This window comes from Quercus robur, chromosome 5 (assembly GCF_932294415.1).
Source record: "Quercus robur chromosome 5, dhQueRobu3.1, whole genome shotgun sequence".
NCBI lineage: Eukaryota > Viridiplantae > Streptophyta > Magnoliopsida > Fagales > Fagaceae > Quercus > Quercus robur.
In genome coordinates this window covers 79446145-79450905 of record NC_065538.1, presented here as the reverse complement: position 1 = coordinate 79450905, position 4761 = coordinate 79446145, and the positions used below count along the sequence as shown (strand labels likewise).

The 4761-nt window shown below is 32.1% G+C and overlaps 1 pseudogene; it reads right to left on the bottom strand.

Moving 5' to 3' along the window:
* Window positions 1-1769: 1769 nt before the first annotated feature.
* Window positions 1770-3896, bottom strand: LOC126728782 ((E,E)-alpha-farnesene synthase-like; annotated as a pseudogene).
* Between the last annotated feature and the right edge of the window lie 865 nt (window positions 3897-4761).

Sequence of the window (4761 nt, the reverse complement as noted above, 5' to 3'; positions counted from 1 at the left end):
ATTAATCATAGTATTAGACTTTGTCCCTTAAAATTTGTCTTATTAATTAAACTCGATGGTGATTGAAAGTGACTTAATTTTTAACCAAAAGAAAAAAAAAAAAAAAAAAAGTGACTTAGCTGACATGGTTTCAAAAACCCAAGGGATAGTACATGATATCATTATCTTGGTCTTTGTCAAAACCTAGTTTTGTCTGGGCTGGCTAAGAGATCGAGAGGCCTTGAAGTCAAACCGCAAAACCTTGTACATATTGATTATATATAGACCAATGGTAATGGTAATGGCCAATAGTTTTGTCTTAGGATTAGATTGGATACAAGAATTGACAATGGGCCAATGGTAATGGCATTAACAAATCACACATTGGTTTTAGTGGCGTTGACAAGTGAGGCCGGTTCTCTTGAATTAATAAATGATTTGGATTAAGTTTACCATTTTATTTTTTGTATTATTTCTCTCATGAAGATGTGGGGAAAGCGGGATTAAGATTTAGGATTACCTTATTCTTATGAAAAACCTAGCATGGGCATGGTCGCATGGCCAAACTAGGAACCTAGGATCCTTAGCTTAGTTAAAGTACAAAACTTATGTACGGTGTTGTTACTTAAGTTTCATTCTTAAGATTCTGTCATATGGCTATTTAACTAAAAAATACACATTCATCTTATAAGAAAAATGCCACATGGCAAAATCTTAAGAGGAAAACCTAATGAACAACACCTAAGTACCGTACTTAAGTCTTGCCCTAATTAAATGTTATGTAAAAGGTTAGGATTAGTTTTCAATTCAGCCCATTATCTGGGGAAGTAGATGGCTGCAGACCTCTTTTTGGCCTCCTTGCTAGTGGGCTATCTAACTGGATAAAATTAACACGTAAATTTGTAATGCTTATGTAGTAAAATTTATAAAATCCTTAATATCATTCAAATGAATTAATTATATTAAATCATGAAAATAATGAATTTTAAATAAAAATAATAATATAGAACATTAATTAAATTGATGAAAAAAATTAAATATTATTTAAGTGATATAAAAATATATAAAGGCTCACTTAACTTTTTTGACTTAGGTATATGTAAATAAAATATGTATAAATTTATTAAACTATATATAAAATTAATTTAAATATAAATTAAAGGGCTAATTGTTATGGTGCCTGTGAGAAATTCGTTGTTTTAGCCAAGATTCAAGCCATTTATTTTTCAGCCACAAGGCCCACGACTTTAGAGTTCCAAGTCAAGAATACGAAAATCATAGTAGATACATACAATTAAACATATATAAAACAAAACACCAAATATATTTGTTTAAAAGGAGGGGTATTCCACACACACAAGATAAGACACTTTCATTACACTACGTAAAATGTTTTACAAACCCATCATACTTATTTTGCATGGTAAGGACAAGACCATGCACTTATGACTTAACCTAGATACCGATTCAAGTTACAAATCACATGTCGTGCGTTATTAGGAGGATAAAAGCAATTACATACATGTTATATACACATTTACAAATATTAAAAAGTAATTAAAATTGTGACTTAAAGTAATAATTTACAACTTGAAAATTATTACTTTAAATCACAATTTCAAATGATTTTTCATTTTTGTATATAAATGTGTGTAACAGAGTGTGTATAATAAAACTACTCTTATTAGAATACAAACATTATAAATAATAAAATGGCAAGTTTTATTAATGAAAATTATTAGGTACTAGCTCATGGAATATGATAACTTAGTGTTTCCTTCTCTCACATTTCAATAAAGCATGAAAGGTTCAACTAGCAAAAACATGATATTTTCCCGTGTGCCTTGGTCTTGAACACCAAATCCATCTCCATTTTGGTAAAGGCTATGTGTCATACGCGCAGTATTTGTAGCAATATTAACAAATTGCTGCGTCGGATATTGATTAAAGCATTGCCCATTTATTTTCTTCCAAGTTTTGTTTTATCATTCCTTGAATGTGCATCCGGGCTATTTCCTCTGAAACATTCGCTTCTCTCATATAACATACAATTGATGAAGGAGCATCGCCTCTCTCTTGCTCAGCCTGTTACAAGTTATTGTACCAACTTATGCTCCGTAATGAATGAACAAAAATATAATAAATGTTCTATAAGGAATGCATAATAAGAAAATAATTATTATAGGGTTCTTTATTCACTTAAAAGGAATAGTAATTACCACAGAAGTCACAAGATCATTGCAGAAAATCTTCCATTCCCTTCGTTACCTCATGTCCCATAGAAAAAAATTGATGAACCAAAAATATAGCGCCAGCCGATGAAGTCCATGCATTGCTTAGATATTCTTGAAGGGATGGTGTGTAGCCCATGTTGTACCACTTTGCTTACAAAAATCTGTCCACTATCAACCCAAAAAAAAAGAAAAAAGAAGATTTTCAATAAAAGATCCAATGACTGATATCTACCTATTGTGTATATTCCACATGATAGTGAGGGGAAAAAAAAAAAAGGATATTCTCAAAAAGTACCACTTTTTTTGCATGAGGTAATAATTGATTCGAACCCTTCTCTTTTTGAATTTCATTAGCGATTTCATTGACCGTATTGTAAAGTGCTAGGAAGCAATTCTTCAAACACTCCGGCAGGTGTTGAGTTTCACTGACATCCCACCCAAAATTAATATTTTGGTCAGAATTAAAACAAGCATATGTGCCTATTTTATATGCTGCAATACTTACCTATTTACGGCATTGGTGAACAGCTTTAGTTCTTCCAGTGTGCCATAAACATCATCAATTATCGCTATCAGATTAGTGACTTTAGTTAGCAATTTTCTTAGATATGTGTACTTAGGCTCAGAAGCAAAGCCCACCGAGCACATAAAACTTTCAGCCAGTCGGTCTCTAGCGAAACTCAATTCCTTTGAGAGGCCCAGATACCTCCACCACCTAAATGACACAAAAGGAAAAAGTTAGTTCTTTTCTCAATTTCTCCAAAAAAAAAAAAAAATCTTTTTCTCAATTTCTCTCCTGCTATATTATATACGTTGTGCATGGTGAGTTCCTTGTTTAAGATATTCACAGATTACTATTTATTTGTCGCTATACTCACCTGGATGATTCCCTCATCTCTTTTTGAGGTGTGGCTTTATGTTGAAATGAAGTTTAGCAAGTTCAAGTAACATAGCATTCATATGTCTGTCTTTCTCATATGCGTTGATGTGCCATTTGAAGTCAAACCACTGCAATCTCCTTTGTGACGGAAGCTCAAAAACATGGGACACTTGTTCAGCAAGGTCAGAGTCTAAATTAGGAATGCAATCTTTGAGAGTTTCTGTTGAGAAATCTCTAGCAGCATCCATGAGGTCTTCACCTTCTAAAGCCAAGTGTGAGGCCTCCAAAAGTTCAAGCATTTCTTTGATATTTGTGCGTGTGCTTTTCTTGAACAAACCGGCTTTTTCATCCAGGAAGCCTCTAAACATATCTGCATTCCACATGATGTACTGGATTTAGAAAGCAAAGTATAATTGGAGACGAACTTGAATAAGAAAAACAGGATTTTTAAATGCTAAGATTATTTTACCTTGTGAAACTTCATAGCCATGCTGCCTAAGAAGCCTAAAGCATAGTGCAGTAGTGTAGAGATCCTCTTTTGAACTAGGATTTTTATTCTTAGTGGATGATATGATGTCTAGAGCCTCCTTGATTTCCACATCAAAATGGCTGTCTAGGCCTAACTTTTCAACGCTGTCAATGAGCTCTAACTTTGCCACTTTGTCAACTGCTTCCGCAAACAAATCCTTTACATTCACTATCAGCTTCTGTGCCTGTCTTTCGTATTCCTGCCCTGCAAAATCACCATGGTCCCATGCCTCAATTGAAGTCCGTTGACGGTCTTGGTTTATAATAAGAATAATTTATGAAAATGTGAAGCAGACATGGTACAAATATTGCTATCCTTGAACCATGGCACCTATAGGAAGTAGTATATCTGTATAAATTGCTATCCTTGACTATGCACGATATGATCGGCTAGTTGGCAGCAGCAGCGTGGTGTAGAGTACATGCTCAAACTCACCCTCTCTCTTCAACAGCTCTGTTTAAATGATTTTCTTTTTTGAGTAAAATGGTCTATGTTCTTACACCATTGGGAATTAACATAGTATTATAATTATAATTCATTCTGCTATAACATATTATTATATAATGAGAGGTACTACGTCCATAACATTTTTTACAATATTTTCACAACAAATCATAGGTGGTTAGTTGTTATTGGTTCAAATTTGAACCTAACACTAAGATTACTTTTTTACTTCAGTAATAACAATCAGTAACAACCTGTCACTTCGGATTTGTTATAAAAATATTGTAAAAATGTTGTGAACATATCATTTCTCTTATATAATTTATATGTTACTATAAACATAAAATAGAATAAATTAATAAACATATGTTATAAGGAAAGTATTTTTTAAGAAAATTTATAAATATAGCATTCTAATTTGGTTTAAAATGTGCTTAATTATAATTAAAATATCATAACATTATAATTTATTTTATGTCAACATATGCCCTTGAGAAAGTATATTATGTACATATGTTTTAAGCACATGTGTTCTTTTATGTTAATATAACATAATATAATTCCTATAAAATTACATTTTAAATTTACAAGTAATATAAATGTACAATATAAAACCCTATATATATAATTATATGAATTTAGATTTATATATTAAAACCTTATGGAGGGGGCTAACTCAAGTTGGACCCCCCTTG